This window comes from Amblyraja radiata, chromosome 4 (assembly GCF_010909765.2).
Source record: "Amblyraja radiata isolate CabotCenter1 chromosome 4, sAmbRad1.1.pri, whole genome shotgun sequence".
Classification (NCBI taxonomy): domain Eukaryota; kingdom Metazoa; phylum Chordata; class Chondrichthyes; order Rajiformes; family Rajidae; genus Amblyraja; species Amblyraja radiata.
In genome coordinates this window covers 30,635,534-30,653,071 of record NC_045959.1, presented here as the reverse complement: position 1 = coordinate 30,653,071, position 17,538 = coordinate 30,635,534, and the positions used below count along the sequence as shown (strand labels likewise).

At 47.4% G+C, this 17,538-nt stretch overlaps 1 protein-coding gene across 2 annotated transcripts in view; it reads left to right on the top strand.

Moving 5' to 3' along the window:
- Positions 1-1,510: 1,510 nt before the first annotated feature.
- Positions 1,511-17,538, top strand: part of reck (reversion inducing cysteine rich protein with kazal motifs) — a 148,450-nt gene continuing 132,422 nt past the window's right edge. For both annotated transcript variants that reach the window (XM_033019186.1, XM_033019185.1), the window contains exon 1: positions 1,511-1,651. The gene's annotated coding sequence lies outside the window, so the exon portion shown is untranslated. The remainder of the gene's footprint in view (positions 1,652-17,538) is intronic.

The following is a 17,538-nucleotide window of genomic DNA, read 5'->3' as shown; positions in this document are numbered from 1 at the left end:
TGACCAGACTCAAATATTTATTACACGTCACGGACCTGTGCAACACTCACCAACGCAGGTCCCTGATGTAAAGGGGGAGGATTCCCTTATAGAGAGCCCTCCTCTGGGGACTGCTACTGCCGTAAGGTGGTAACACGGACAGAATACGAGGGCGAGGAAGTGTAGAGTGTGCAGGAGCAACCTGTACAGTAAACGTTTCTCCGTGTCATGGAACGGCACGCTGTGCATTTGGAAAGGCAGCTCATGTTGTGTAGGGCCGGGTCCGGGAAAAGATTAGGGCCTAGGCCCAATGAGCAATTCCGACAGAGCTGGGGTAAGCTCGGTTGGAATAGTTTCACGCACAGGCCTCTCCTTGACACCCACCGTGACAGGGTGTGGACTGGCCACCCTCGCAGTTATAACACCCTCCTCCCCCTGAGATGCAGCACACTGGCTGAAGGTGACCAGATTCCTAACTCTTAAGATATCACGGTAAAAGCTGGGCAGATCCCGTGTGGCGGGTCGACTGATGCCCGCCAACATGAACCGCGAACCTCTCTCTAGGCAACGGACCTGGCGGAAAACCTACGTGGCCAGAGCGTGCAATCAAGGAGGGTACACATACCTCCGCAGGGTCCTGAGACGGTGAGCCGCCACCTGGGTACGCACGCATACCAAGGACTGGCTGCCCTCCTCTAACGGGAGACTTAGGACCACTGCGGAAACACAGTGCTTCTTGTCTCCACAGAAGAAATTCATTAACCTCTTTTGTATCATGGTAACAAAGATAGATGGTGGGACAAGAGTGGCCAGCCGGTACCATAACATGGAGGCCATCAGCTGGTTTATGACCAGCACACTACCCTGAAAGGAAAGAACTCTGAGCAAGCCTGATCAACGCCACAGCCAGGCGACGACTTTTGTCTCCAGCTCCAGCCAGTTCGTCACCCAAGCATCCTCAGTGGAACACAGGTAGACGCCCAGCTAGAGGAGGTGCATGGTGCTCCATGCAAAAGGTGTCATCTTCCACCTTCCACTGACCCCCTAAACCGCCAGTTCAGCTAGGTCGCGGCGTATTTTTCAACAAAATGCCTGCGAATAAAAAAAGGTCGCCATGGAAAAAAATCGATACTTTTTTTACTCGTAGGTTTAGTCGTAGTAGGTCGACATGTTAGCCGTAGGTAATCGAGGTAGTCGAAGGTAGTCGGAGATAGTCTTCATCCTAGTCGAAGGGAGGTTGAAGGAGATTGGCTTCGCTGGACACTATTCTGTGTCCAATTTTCCCAAAGTTAATCATAGCTGGTCTTCAACATGACATGGTTTCAAACTCTTCTAATCTCGCCAATTAGGTCGCCCGAGTGGGACAGCCCTTTTAGTGTAAACAGCACATCCAAGTTGGCCATATGCAGAGAGTACTGCCCTGCCGACTACAAATTCAGAAGGTTGGCTCGCTCGCTCGCGTGCGCGCGGGGCTGCAGGCGGTTGCGTGCGCGTGAACGAGCGGCGGCGGCGGCAGCGGCTGACGTTGGTCGTGCGCGTGAACGGGCGAGTAGCGGTCGTTGGTGTCGCGCGCGGACATTGCTCGCCGCCCACAGTTTGTGCTGGAGCCGGAGAGAGGGGCATCTATATCTGCTGTGGGGAGCGGCAGGGCTGGGCTGGGCTGGCGGCACCGGTAAGGCAGCGGCAGTACACCGTCCGGTCTTTACTCGGGAAAACTGCCGGGACAGCCCGGGGGCCGGTGTTGAGCTCCGAGGTCGGGGGGGCGAGAGAGAGAGAGAGAGAGGCGGAGAAGATCCTGCCCGCAGCCCGAATAGAGGGGGAGGGGAGAAGGGAGATCTACAGGAGGGCAATGCCTTTTCCCACCCCACCCCCTCCCCTCCCCTCCTCTCCGGCTTCCCCTCACCTGCGGGGGAAGCTCCCCACTCCCCCCCCCCCCAGTGTGTTCTCCCCACCCCCGGTGTATACCCCCTGGTGTGTCCACCCCCCCCCCCCCCCCCTCCACCCCTGGTGTGTCCACCCCCCTCTACCCCCGGTGTGTCCTCTACCCCCCTAGTACCGGTACAGTATAGATAGTACAGGAGGAGGAATTTTTTACGCCTGTGTTGGGAATTTCCTTTGAATGGCTGTCGTAGAACAAGTCCAGTGCGATGGTTGTCTGTAATTGTCTCAATACATTGGTATCATCTCCCTCCGTTTCTGCATGGGGTGTCATGTGAATGGTCAAAATATATTGTTCAAAAGGGAACTGCAGATGCTGGAATATCGAAGGTACACAAAATTGCTGGGGAAACTCAGCGGGTGCAGCAGCATCTATGGAGCGAAGGAAATAGGCGACGTTTCGGGCCGAAACCCTTCTTCAGACTGATGGGGGGTGGGGGTGGGGGGGGGGGGGGGAAGAAAGAAGGAAAAGGGGAGGAGACAGCAAGGGCTAGCAAAATTGGGAAAATTCAATGTTAATGGCATACGGACGCAAGGTCCCCAGACGGAAAATGAGGTGCTGTTCCTCCTCCGGGGAGACCAAGCGTAGGTTGGGCGATCGTTTCGCCGAACACCTCCGCTCAGTCCGCAATAACCTACCTGAACTCCCGGTGGCTCAGCACTTCAACTCCCCCTCCCATTCCCAATCCGACCTCTCTGTCCTGGGTCTCCTCCATTGCCAGAGTGAGCAACAGCGGAAATTGGAGGAACAGCACCTCATATTCCGTCTGGGGACCTTGCGTCCGTATGGCATTAACATTGAATTCTCCCAATTTTGCTAGCCCTTGCTGTCTCCTCCCCTCCCTTAACCCTCTAGCTGTCTCCTCCCACCCTCCCATCCGCCCGCCCTCGGGCTCCTCCTCCTCCTCCTCCCCTTTTCCTTCTTTCTCCCCCCCCCCACCCCCCATCAGTCTGAAGAAGGGTTTCGGCCCGAAACGTCGCCTATTTCCTTCGCTCCATAGATGCTGCTGCACCCGCTGAGTTTCCCCAGCAATTTTGTGTACCGTCAAAATATATTGTTTCCCAAATGGATTTGCAGTGTTTAGGAACCATTTTGAACAGGAATAACATATTTTTAGCATCAGTTTTGATAATATTGGATCCAAATTACATTCCATATACTAGCATCTTGAAAGTAGTGGGCTTGTGAGATTGTTGATGTTGCTTTTAATGTTTCAGAATTTTCCAAATGGTTCCAACGGATTGGAAAGGAGAGAATGTAACATCTTATTCCAAGAGAAACATAGAAAGTGGGATCCTGCAGGCTAGACAGCACATTTGTAAAATGGACAGTTGTGTTGCACGGTAGACACAAAATGCTGGAGAGAGAAGGAATGGGTGATGTTTCAGGTCGAGACCGTTCTTTTGTGCATGGTCAGTAGAACTGCTGCGTCGCAGCGTCATGGTTCCCGGTTTTATTTTGACTTCAGGTGCTGTCTGTGTAGAGTGTGCACATTCTCCCTGTGACTGCGTGGGTTTCCTTAGGGAGCTCTGGTTTCCTCTCGCATCGCGTGTGTTTGTAGGTAAATGTTTCTCGGTAAATTACCCCTAGTGTGTAAGGAGTAGATGCGAAGGTGGGATACCATTGAATCGGTTTGAATGTGTGATAGATGGATTGATGGATGGTTGGTGTGGTCTCGGTGGGCTGAAGTGCTTGTTTCCATGTAATATCTCCAAACGAAACTAGTTAGCTTAATATCTGTCAGAGGGAAATTGTTGCAATCCATTATTAAAGAGATGAAATAGGGAATTTTGAAAAAATTGAAGGTAATTAGACAGTTGACATTGTTTTGTGAAAGGAAAATCACTTGTGACCAATAAGCGAGTTCAGTATTCCGACTGCACGTGCCCAGGTCATGGGTCACTAATGTGATAAGCATTCTCGGCAGCTGTGTATACAGGCCTGCGTTTAATCCGTAGTCAGGATCGAACCCGGGCCTCCGGCGCTGCAAGCACTGTTGAATTGCTACTGGACCATTCCCGTCCCCTCCCGAGTATCCATTCTCTGTCCGGGGACGGCTGGGTGACCCTGGACTGACGGGACAATGGGCTGGAGCAGTGGCGGCCCCAGGCTTACAGCCAGTGCGGAGAAGAAGCGCTAATTTCAGCTCAACTCTGCTTGTCCCGCCGGGTTAATCGACAGCCCTGGACGGATGGGACACCGGCCCGGAGCAGTAGCAGCCCCAGGCTTACAGCCAGCGAGGACCGTCAGTCCAAGGCTGTCGGTTAACCTGGAGGGACAGGCAGAGTTGAGCTGGAGTTAGCGCTCCTTCTCCGCGCTGGCTGTAAGCCTGGGGCCGCCACTGCTGTGGGCCTGTGTCCCATCAGTCCAGTGTCACGCCGGACATCTCCGGCCGACCCTGGACAGCAATGGGACACTCGGGAAGAGATGGGGACTGTCCAGTAGCAATTCAACAGCGCTTGCAGCACCGGAGACCCGGGTTCGATCCTGACTACAGATGAAACGCAGGTCTGTACACACGCAGCAGTTCAGCTGCCGAGAATGTCTCACCGCCGGTCCAGTCTCTCCCTCTGTCTCCTACTCCCATCTGCCCCCTCTCTCTCGCTGTTACACCCCCCTCTCCCGCTACGTGGCACCCCTGTTGCTCAGATTAAATATATTTTTACACAGAAATTATGAATAAAGATAAGAATTTATACACAGTTCTTACAGCCAGCGCTTTCTCGTTTTCTTTATCGCGAATTACCTTTGACAAATTCCTTGCTTTTTTCGGAATACCGAACTCGCTTATTTATTGGAGTTCTTTGAAGAAGTGACATTTGCTCTGAATAAAGGGAGTCCAATGGACATACACTACTTGGATCTATAGAGAACATGGAACAGTACAGCCCAGGAAGGTGGTGATAAAGGTTGAATCACGAACAGCCAACAAACATCAAACAGTTGCCATAAACTGATATTTTTTGTTGGACTCATTTTTACGATGTATGCACAGATGCTAAGTTTTCTGATAGCACAATGACAAGGTGGAAAGTAAGATGTGAAGGGGTGTTGAATCCAGAGGTGATAATAGGGATATCGATAGGTGAGTAAAAAAAGAATATGATTTGCAGAAGATTGTTATACAGATAAATCAAGTAATGTGCAGCATCAACAAAATGGTCTCTATTGCTGAGTGAATTGAACACTGAAGTAGATAGATTATGCTTCATTTGTATAGGACATTAATAAGAACATATCTACCACGTGCAGCAGCAGTCTCAATTAAGAAAGCATGTTAATGTTTTGGAAGTTCAGAAAGGTTTACTGAATTGGTAGAAGACACAGAAGACTGCACATGCTGAAATCATGATGTTGGAAGTGCTGGAGGAACTCAGCGGGTCAGGTGGCATCTGTGGATTAAAATGGGTTGGTGACATTTCGGGTCAGGAACCTTCTTAGACTGAAGCTGCTGAGTTCCTCTTGAACCTTTATTTTAATGTGTTGATATCTGGAATAGCTGTGTTGTCACATGAGAAAAAGGTTGAAAAAGCTACATTTGTATGCATGCGAGTTTGGCAGAGTGATTTATTTTCTGCCCTGATGAATTTTGATGGGATTGACATGGGGAGGCTGCTTCTTCTGACAGGGTAATCTAGAACTAGAGGTCACTGTTTAAAAATTTAAGACAAAGATGAGGCAGTATTATTTAACTGTCGTGGGCTTTTGAAAGTCCACAAAGGGCAGTATGATGTGGAATCTGCTTATTTTTCAGGCAGAAGTCGGTATGTTCTTGTTTAGCAAACTGGTGAAAGATTATAGTGGCAGGAATTTGGAGTTGAAATTATTGTCAGATCAACTAGCAATACAGCATGAAACACAGCATCAACCACCATCTACACCAATTCTACATTAATCCCATTCACCTATACCGGGGGCAATTTGCAATGGGCAATTAACACTGATCTGCACGTCTTTGGGATGTTGGAGGAAACCCATGCAGTTCCAAGAAGAATGTGCAAACTCCACATGGATAGTGCCCGAAGTCAAGGTTGAACCTGGGTCTCCAGCAGCGTGAGGCAGCAGCTCTACTAGCTGTGATACTGTGCTGCTTGTTATTGCATAGCAAAACAGGCAAAAAAGGGCTGAGTGGCCTATTCCTGATGACAAGTTGTATGCTTGTTTCAGTAGTCACACATTGCGTTTAAAGCATTTTAAGCTGGAAGCTGAATAAAGAAAAACTGCATAGGAAAACTAGGTATGCGGTCCTACAAAGTAAATAATTTTGTAATGAGTTGCTCCGACTTGCTGTTTGTATTCCTTTTATGAAGAGGTTCACTGAAAGTTTTTGTAAAACTATTGGCTCCAAGTACTTATAGGTTTTGATGCAAATAAAAATAATTCTCTCATGAAGTAAGATTGGCTAGGGATGAGACAGTTTTAGTTTTGAAGTATTCAAGTTGATTATTGTTTGCCAAGTGTCCTCTTTTCTGAGTTTATAATGCTTTCATGATTTTGCCTGATCATAGCCAGAATCTGTTTATTCACCCTTAATGTGGGAATGGTTAGAAACAGATTTGACATGCGTCCTCTGGCTGCAATTAGCATTTGCCAGAGGACGCAAGGCCACCCAGAGTAAAGTGATTAGCTAACATTTCGTGGTATGAACATTTTCAATTTACGTTTTTTAACTTTAAAGTCTCCCAATGTGCTGCAACGAAAATAGTTGATACTAAGGTAAAGATGGAAGATCTACCAGGTATTTACCCAAGGAATGTGTTCAAGTATTCTTTCTGGCTGTTCAGCCTATGGATTTGCATATTATGGTTTTGAAATATGCAATATTTGAAATCCCTTTTGCACTGAGGTATTGTGTTTAGTAGACTCTCTTCAAGGCAGATTTATATGGATTAGTGTATTAGAGTTTAAATAGGATATCTGGCAGAAGTTATTGCATGAATTGATGCAATGCCTCCAATATCCCTGAAAATGTCAAAGTACTTGCACATATAAGATCATGCCCACAGAGCTTTTGGGTGGCTGATAAACCCAGTTCCTAGATTTCCTGCCTGTCAAAGCTGTCAAGGATTTCCATTGCTTCTGAATATTTGGCATTCAGAAAGATCTCAATTCTTGATTTAAAGAGTAATGTTAAAATTATAGGAACAATTAATTAAAACACTTTTAGATGTTTTAAAATAATTAAGAACATTAAATAAAATGCTACAGTAAAAGTAATGTAACCAGCCCAATTTTACCTTAAAGTCTTGCAGTTCTAAAATCACAATTGAAACTGGTGGGACTTTGGATCAATTACTGGCTCATGAAATCTGCCAGCACATGTGTTGAGAAATGCAGATTTTTTAAATAGTTAATTGGCTTATTATTATTATTATTATTATTATTAGTACTGAGATACAGTTAAAATTTCCACCTTGTTCGGAAATAGTTTCTCACTCTCCTTATCAATTTACTTTGCCGTTTTAAGTAAAATCGCATCTTAACCAGCTAAATTCTTGCTGTTACAAAGTAAATTTTTAACCTCATAATTTAACTCTGAGCCCTGGTGAATTTGTTCTGCTCCTCCGCTAAGGCCAATATTTTGTTTATTGGGTTGAATACCCAAAGCCAAATGAAATAGTCCAGAAGTCTCTATACAACTGAAGTGTACATCCTCTTGCACATTATTGAGTCCTCATTAGATGATGGTTAACCTTCAGGTCACATTTTTTTCTGCTGTGCATTGACGTAGAAATCTGTGGAATTGACATTTTCCTTTTTTTCCTCTTGTCCCTGTTTTCTTCACACCATTAAGCAAAGTGGTTTGAACTTTCTTGGTTAATTACTCATTCACTATTCCAAATGACAAATGTATAGATATAGATATTTTGTGCCTAGGAATGAGAATTATTCGTTATTGTTTATTTTAAGGTGGAATATTGGCCAGGGTACAAAATGATTGCTCCAATTTAATCCTTAATATATCTTGGGATTTATTAAGGATTAATAAATTTATAGATGAATAGATCTATAGGTGTTTTGTTTGGATTATGAATGTCTGCTCAATTCCTGTTGTGGGCTTGAAAGTGTAGTCTTCTGGCTCAGGTCTGAAATAGTTATGGCTGAACTAAGCTAGTTTAATCACATTTTTCTCTCTTTTTGGTAAAGTGGAGGAAGGCTGGTCCTTGTGGAAAGCCTGTGGCAATTAAGACATATCAGCCATTAAAAATGAACTTTTCAGTTCTACAATGCTGCAAATCAGGACAATTACCCAAATCACAACACCTCTAATGTCAAGCTGGTGATGCAACTTTATATTTTCATCTGAGCACCACCTTTGGAATATGAAGAAACCTCATGGTGGATCTTGCAGCCCATTGATGCTTTCAATGATTGTGAGGGGGGAGACTTGAGATACTGGAACAGAGATATGCAGATTGCCACACGGTGTCATGCAGGCTTAAAACAAGTGCAGTTTATCTGGTAACGCTCTCCACAGTCCTGCAAGTTTCTACGTTTTTAGAATTAGTACTTATTGTTTTGGTCTTAGATGACCAGGTTTGAATCTGCCTCAACTGAATTATGGCAGAGCTTTCCAAATCCGAACTACCTGGTGTATTAATAAGTTTTCCCGCTCGTATTGGATTTTTTTCCAGATAGTTTCACCTACAACTATTTTTATCTGAGTTTCGTCTGAGGTGGGAAAAATCTGATAATGTGCATAGAACAACACAGGTTTTAAACAGTTTACTAAATCATGACCAAACAGCACTGTTGCAACAACATAAATGCATGCATTGTAAATTATATTATAAATAGTGTTGCCTGAAATAATTGAAGGTTTAATATAAAATGCTGCAAACTCGTGCTCTCTAATAGTATCTCAATGCTGTATATTTCCTGATTAAATCCTTGCATACAGCTGCTGACCTCGCTCACCCTGCAGCTGGTCAATCTTGTTAGCAGTTTTGCTTGCAAACTACCCTTTTAACTCTAAAGTTTAATATAGACCAGGGCTCTCGCTTAACTTTTTTTCCCTGTTGCCAGTCGGGCAACCTTGGCAGATTTTTAGGTTGCCAAATGACAGTTTAGGTGGTCATTTAAGATGGCTTGCATGACGCGTGCTCGGACGAAGTGCGTAGTTACCAGTCGGAATTATGCTCAATGAAGCATTCACATATTATTTCTGCTTCAAATAAAGTCACAAACTAACATATTCACCAATCAAGACGAGATATATACCACAATGACATGCAGCAAAATTATAATACAGTATCTCAACTCTTTTTACACATTGCAATTAATGCAATTTTTATTATTTCTTTCCACTTCCAAACAAAAATGTGGTTGGATTATTCAGCGTATGATCAACCTGTGTCAATAAATCCTGGACCTTGATAACATGCTTAACCATGCACACTACAGATTGATGCAAGCATGTTTTCTGTGAAGGACCGAAAATTATCATGACATGGCCATAGCACGGGTCGTTATTGCTATTGGTACAGAAACACTCTCGCTTCCCACATAATTTACCCACAACAAAATATACAGGTTGCAAGGAATTTTCTAAAGGCATTTTATGATAATAGCTGACAAAACTGACTATACCCATCTGACAGATTAAACATTACACTAACTAACAAGAGATGGCCAAAGGACATAAATGCAGCAAATGTTTGGTAATATATTTAAAGGTGTCAAGATGCCACATTACCAGACATTCAGATTAGATGTATGTGGCAATGAAGATACCCAGTTTGTAAGCACCATTTAAAAAAAATTGTTGATAAACGCTTTTTCCATCATTCCCACTTCAGAATTAACGTTAAAATTTCAACTGAAATATCTCCTGACCAAATTTGTGATGTATATGACTGACTGTAGCAGTAAAACCTGGATAAATCCAACGTATAGTTGTGAATGTTGCTCATTAAATAACTACAGTACAGATACTCCATATATAGAGCATTGATTTGCCATTAAAATGAATTCTGTAATAACGTGTCAGTGACAATCGAACACTGCGGTTTTAATGTTTCATGTGTTCAAAATTTAATTAATCCATCTTTATGGATTAAAACAAATAATAACATTGGGAATTAAAACATATTTGATTGCATTCCGTTATCAAACATAGTCAATGTTAGCTCTGAAGACATTTCCAGCACAATAGGGTCGGGAGGGTCAGGAGGGGGGGGGTGTATGAATCAGTGCAGGATGAATAGGTGGTGGTGGGGGGGGGGGCCTTGAGAAGGCAATCGGTGTGGACTGGATGGATTGAGGCAGGGGAATTAGTGAGTGTTGGTTGGAGTAGGTAAAATTATGAGGGGAGAGCGCGGGGGATGTCAGTGGGGTTGAATGGGGGGGATCTGTGCAGGATGGATGGGGGGAGCAGTGCAGGATGAAGGGGTGGAGCAGTGCAGGATGGATGGGAAGGGGGGTCAGTACAGGATGAATTGGGGGACCAGTGTAGGATTGATGGGGAATGGCAGGAGTATCAATGCGAGGTGGCTAGGGAGATCAGTGCAGGATGAATAGATTTGGGGGGGGGGGGGGGGGGGGGGGGGGGGGGGGGAGCACAGGGGATGTCAGTGAGGACTGAATAGAGACAGGAACGGAGATCAGTGTGGGATGGAGTGGAGGGGTCTCAGGATAAGGGGAGTGGAGGGGGTGTATGGGAGAGAGAGAGAGAGGAAGGGGCAGAGGAGGTGGGAAGGAAGGCCAGCGCTCCTCGGACAACACCTGTCAGGCACGGAAATCGCAACCAAAATATGGAGGGGACCGCGGACATAATATCTTGGCGGCCGCGCACGCATGCGCACACTCACACACACGCGCGAGGCTTCGGAGGCTTCTGTGAACGGTAATTTCAGCTCAATCCAGCGCTAAATGCAGCTGAACTGCCTGTCTCGCCTACAGCCCTGTATCAATCCAGACATGGCTGTTGGTTAACCTGGCGGGGCAGGCAGAGTGAGGTGGGTTTTGCGCTGCTTTTCTGCTGTGGGCCTGGGGGCGCCGCGCCCGTCTTACTCCCGACATCTCTGGCCCCCCCCGGGGGGTGGGGGGGCTCTCGGGCGGGGACGGGGATGGTCCAGTGGCGGTTCGGCAGCGATTGCAGCTCTGGAGACCGGGATCGTTCCTGGCTGCGGTGCAGGGCTGCCGTGAGTGTTTTGGCTCGTATCCCTCCTCCAATCACCCCCCCCCCCCCCCTACTCTACCTCCGCTTCTGACCGACACCTCCCTCCTCCAAGGGTCTGTTTTGAAAGCGCCGTTGGCGGAGTGGCAGTAGCGGCCGTTATCAGGCCGGGCGGAGCGGGGTGCGGGAGGAGGCGATCGAGCCGTCGCCGTAGCAGTCGCTGCTGCTGTGCGGGGCCTGACATTCGCTCTGACCCTCCGTCACGCCACACTTAGCATCTTTCCCACAACCGTCGCCGACACAAAACGTCACCTTTTCTCCAGAGATGCTGCTGGACCCGCGGAGTTACTCCAGTTTTTTGTGTCTATCTTCGGTTTAAACCAAGTTGCCAAGTCGGGCAAAATGACTCGCCGTTTAGGTTGCCCGGCGGCACTTTGAGTGGTCATTGGCACCCGGGCAACCGTTAATTTCGAGCCCTGTAGACATACAGAGTGGAAACAGGCCCTTGGCCCACCGAGTCCTTGTCGACCAACAACCCCTGCACACTAACGCTATTCTACACATACTAGGAACAATTTACAATTTTACCTCCAATTACCCTCCAAGCCTGTGCATCTTTGGTGTGTGGGAGGAAACAGGAGATCCCAGACAATATCCACACAAGTCACGGGGAGAATGTTCAAACCGCACCTGTGGCCAGGATCGAACCCGGGCCTCTGACGCTGACTAATCTTCTGGAATTAACTAAGAAAATGGACAAGGGTGAGCCAGTAGGTGTAGTGTACCTGGACTTTGTGAAAGCATTTTATAAGGTCCCATATATGAATGAATTGAATGAATGAATTTCCTTTATTGTCATTCAGACCTTTCAGTCTGAACGAAATTTCGTGCCTGCAGTCATACATACAATAATACAATATTAGACAACAGAACAAACAGTAAACACAAATTAACATCCACCACAGTGAGTCCACCAAGCACCTCCTCACAGTGATGGAGTCAAAAATCTTAGGGCTGCAGTCACTTCCCTCCTCTTCTCCCTCTGTGCTGAGGCGATACCCCACCGGGCGATGGTAAATCAGTCCCGCGGCGCACCGAGCTCCGCGAACGGGCCGGTTAAAACACCGCGGCCCGGGGTGGTCGAAGCTGCTGCCCTCCAGTCCAGCGGACGCAGCTGTTGACGACGTCGTCCACTGGCCCGCGGCCGAACCCCGGACTCAGGCCGCAGCCGCCGCCAGAACGCCGTCTCAGCCACCGGAGCACCGTTCCAGCCCCGAGCCGGGTCGCCCTCACGTGAGCGTCTCAGCCCCGCGCCAGGCCGTCCTCACGGGAGCGCCGTTACCCTCGAGCTGGGCCGCCCCGACGGGAGCGCCGTTCCACCCTCGAGCTGGGCCGCCCCGACGGGAGCGCCGTTCCACCCTCGGGCTGGGCCACCCCGACGGGAGCGCCGTTACCCTCGGGCTGGGCCGCCCTCACGGGAGCACCATTTCCCTCGGGCTGGGCCGCCCTCACGGGAGCGCCGTTCCACCCTCGAGCTGGGCCGCCCCGACGGGAGCGCCGTTCCACCCTCGAGCTGGGCCGCCCCCACGGGAGCGCCGTTTCCCTCGGGCTGGGCCGCCCTCACGGGAGCGCCGTTTCCCTCGGGCTGGGCCGCCCTCACTGGAGAGCCGTTCCACCCTCGAGCTGGGCCGCCCCGACGGGAGCGCTGTTACCCTCGGGCTGGGCCGCCCACACGGGAGCGCCGTTTCCCTCGGGCTGGGCCGCCCTCACGGGAGCGCCGTTTCCCTCGGGCTGGGCCGCCCTCACGGGAGAGCCGTTCCACCCTCGAGCTGGGCCGTCCTCACGGGAGCGAGCCCAAGGCGAGTCCTGACAGGCTGCCTCCGGAGCCTCGAGGTCGCCAGCTCCGCCATTAGGCCTCAGCGCAGACGGAGGCAGAGAAGGGGGATACGACAAAAAAGTCGCATTCCCCCGAAGGGAGAGACAGCAAGCCCTGTTTCAACCCCCACCCCCCACACATAAACACAGCCTAAAAAACCAAAAACTTAGCTAGACAAAACGAAAAAAACAACACAAAAAAGTAAAAACAAACGGACGGCAGGCGAGCCGCAGCCGTTCACCAGCGCCGCCACTTCCGGATAGGAGATTATTGATCAAAATTAGGGCACATGGTATTGGAGGTAGCGTGCTGACGTGGATAGAAAATTGGTTGGCAGACAGGAAACAAAGAGTAATGATTAACGGGTCCCTTTCAGAATGGCAGGCAGTGACTAGTGGGGTACCACAAGACTCAGTGCTGGGAGCGCAGCTATTTACAATATACATCCATGATTTACATGGGTTCAAAGTAACATTAGCAAATTTGCAGATGACACAAAGCTGGGTGGCAGTGTGAACTGTGAGGAGGATGCTATGAGAATGCAGGGTGGCTTGGATAGGTTGGGTGAGTGAGCAGATGCATGGCAGATGCAGTTTAATGTGGATAAATGTGGGGTTATCCACTTTGGTAGCATAAACAGGAAGGCAGATTATTATCTAAATGGTGTCAAGTTGGGAAAAGGGGAAGTACACGGGATCTGGGGGTCCTTGTTCATCAGTCAATGAAAGTAAGCATGCAGGTACAGCAGGATGTGAAGAAAGCAAATGGCATGTTGGCCTTTATAAGAGGAGTCGAGTATAGGAGCAAAGAGGTCCTTCTGCAGTTGAACAGGGCCCTAGTGAGACCGCACCTGGAGTATTGTGTGCAGTTTTGGTCCCCTAATTTGAGGAAGGACATTCTTGCTATTGAGGGAGTGCAGCGTAAGTTTACAAGGTTAATTCCTGGGATGGCGTGACTGTCATATGCTGAGAGAACGGAGTGGCTGGGCTTGTATACTCTGGAATTTAGAAGGATGAGTGGGAATCTTATTGAAACATATAAGATTATTAAGGGTTTGGACACGCTAGAGGCAGGAAACATGTTCCTGATGTTGGAGAGTCCAGAACCAGGTGCCACAGTTTAAGAATAAGGGCTAAGCCATTTAGAACAGAGATGAGGAAACACTTTTTCACGCACAGTTGTGAATCTGTGGAATTCTCTGCCTCAGAGGGTGGTAGAGGCCGGTTCTCTGGATACCTTCAAGAGAGAGCTAGATAGAGCTCTTAAAGATGGCGAAGTCAGGGGATATGGGGAGAAGGCAGGATTAGGGATGATCAGCCATGATCACTGATTGGCGGTGCTGGCTCGAAGGGCCGAATGGCCTACTCCTGCACGTATTGTCTATTATAAGGCAGCTTCTCGTGGGGAAAAATGAAAGAAGATTTGAATTTATTCTGCTTTTATTGACCTTAATGGCCACAAAATACCTTGTAAGCAGTGAAGTGTAACAACAGTTCTGACATTAGACTTTACTTTACACTTTAGAACCAGGGCTCTCACTTAACTTTTTTTTCCCTATTGCCAACCGGGCAACCTAGGCAGCTTTTTAGGTTGCCAAATGACAGTTTAGGTGGTCATTTAAGACTTAAGGTGGTCATTTAAGGTTTGCATGACGTGTGCGATAATGTGCTCGGCCGAAGTGCGTAGTTACCAGTCGGAATTATGCTCAATGAAGCATTCACATATTATTTCTGCTTCAAATACAGTCACAAACTAAACATATCCACCAATCAAGACATGATATATACAACAATGACATGCAGCAAAATTATAATACAGTATTTCAACTCTTTTTACACCTTGCAATTTCTATTAGTTTTTTCCACTTCCAAACAAAAATGTGGTTGGATTATTCAGCGTATGATCACAACCTGTGTCAATAAATCCTGGACCATGGTAACATATATGCTTAACCATGCACACTACAGAGTGATGCAAGCATGTTTTCTGTGAAGGACTGAAAATTACCATGACATGGCCAATAGCATAGGTCGTTATTGCTATTGGCACAGAAACACTCTCGCTTCCAACATAATTTATCCATAACAAAATATACAGGTTGCATGGAAATTTCTAAAGACATTTTATGATAATAACTGTTAACACCGACTATACCCATCTGACAGGTTAAACATTACACTAACTGACAAGAGATGGCCTAGGACATAACTGCAGCAAATGTTCTTTTGGTAATATGTTTAAAGGTGTCAAAACACCACATTACTGGACATTCAGATTAGATGTACGTGTTGTGAACAGCAATGAGGATACCCAGTTTGTACACACCAGATTAAATTTTTTTTTATTGATAAACGCTGTTTCCATCATTCCCACTTCCGGATTAATGTTAAAATTTCAACTGAAATATCTCCTAACCATATTTGTGATGTATATGACCGACTAGAAGTAAAACCTGGATAAATCCAACGTATAGTTGTGAATGTGGCTCATTAAATAACTACAGTACTGATTCTCCATATTAAGTGCATTGATTTGCCGTTAAAATGAATTCTGTAATAACGTGTCAACAGTAGCAGTGACAATCGAACACTGCGGTTTTAATGTTTCACGTGTTCACAATTTAATTAATCCATCTTTATGGACTAAAACAAATAGCAACATTGGGAATTAAAACATTTGATTGATCAAACATAGTCAATGTTCTCTCTCAAGACATTTCCAGCACAATAGGGTCAGGGAGGGGGGGTTGTGTGAATCCGTGCGGGGTGGATAGATGGCGCGGGGGGAGGGGGGGGGGGGGTGGTTGAGAAGGCAATTGGTGCGGAATGAATGGATTGAGGCAGGTGAATTAGTACGTGTTGGTTGGAGTAAGTAAAATTGTGAGGGGAGAGCACGGGGGATGTCATTGGTGTTGAATGGGGAGAACAGTAGGGGAGGGATGGATGGAGGGGGATCAGTACAGGATGAATGTGGGGATCAGTACAGGATGAATGGCGGTAGACAAATGCTGGAGAAACTCAGCGGGTGAGGCAGCATCTATGGAGCGAAGGAAACAGGCAACGTTTCGTGTCAAGACTCTTCTTCTTCTGTTCCCCCCATTCTTCTTGAATGGGGGGGATCAGTACAGGATGGATGGGGGGGGGGGATCAGAGCAGGATGAATGGGTGGATCAGTACATGATGAATGGGGGGGGGGGGTTCAGTACAGTGTGGATCGGTGGGTCTGAGCAGGATGAATGGGGGATCACTACAGGATGAATGAGGGGATCAGTACAGGATGAATGGGGGAGATCAGTACAGGATGAATGGGGGAGATCAGTACAGGATGAATGGGAGGATCAGTAAAAGATGAATGGGGATCAGTACAGGATGAATGAGGGGATCAGTATAGGTTGAATGGGGACCGGTACAGGATAAATGGGAGGATCAGTACAGGATGAATGGGGGGTTCAGTTAAAGATGAATGGAGAGATCACTACAGGATGGATGGGGGGATCGGCGCAGGATAAATGGAGGGTAGGTCAGTACAGGTTGGATGGGGGATCAGTACAGGTTGGATGGGTTGAGCAGTGCAGGATGAATGGGTTGAGCAGTGCAGGATGAATGGGAGGAGCAGGGCAGGATGGATGGGAAGGGGTGACAGTACAGGATGAATTGGGGGACGATGGATGGGGGGGTGGCAGGAGAATCAATGCGGGGTGGCTAGGGTGATCAGCTCAGGATGAATAGATTGGGTGGGGGGGTGGGGTTAGATGGGGAGGGGATGTCAGTGAGGGCTGAATAGAGGCGGGAATGGGGATCAGTGCGGGATGGAGAGGAGGGGTCTCAGGATAAGAGGGATGGAGGGTGGCGTATGAGAAAGGGAGAGAGAGAGAGAGAGAGGGCGAGGTCGGGAGGAAGGAAGGTCAGTGCTCCTCAGACAACATCGCCCTGCTGCCTTGGCCATCCCTGTCAACTGCCAAGTGCCACCGCCAAAGGGGGAGGTGGTTGGGATCTCCTCGCAACCGCCTCCCCTCCTCCACCAGCCAACAGCAAGGTGCGGGGCCGAGCGGTGCAGCTCAAAGATCCTATAGGATCTTTGTTGAAGTTGCTTCAGACGGCGGAATGAATATGCTGCAAATTTTGAAAAGATAAAACAAATCGTTAACTGTTTTGAAGAAGAAGAATCTGCTGCAGTCAGGATCGTCAGTGAAATCATGCAGAAAAAGTCTCTCCACCACGATCTTGTGTTTATTGCTTCCAATTTTGCAAACTTCCCACAGGCTATCACTTCCCTTGAGAAACACGGTGAAACATTAGTGAATTACTTGCAGGTTTTCAACAAAATAACTGACGATATCCGTAAAATTCCTGGCAATGTAGGTAAAGACAAACAAGGAAAATGTGAGAGAGTGATTTTAGCGAACAAAGATCTTGAAGAAATACAAAACATAGAAGTTCTCAAAGGTAGTTGTAATGCACAAGATATCGACATGAATATCTATATTACTAAAAGTAAGATCTTGACCACTTCCTGTTTTCTGTTTCATGATTTTTGAAAAACCGCTACCACTTATGGCTGTGATTTTTGGCCATCTTATTCAGAGTCCCCCTCTGCTGCGCAGGACAAGAGGATTTTTCCCATCGA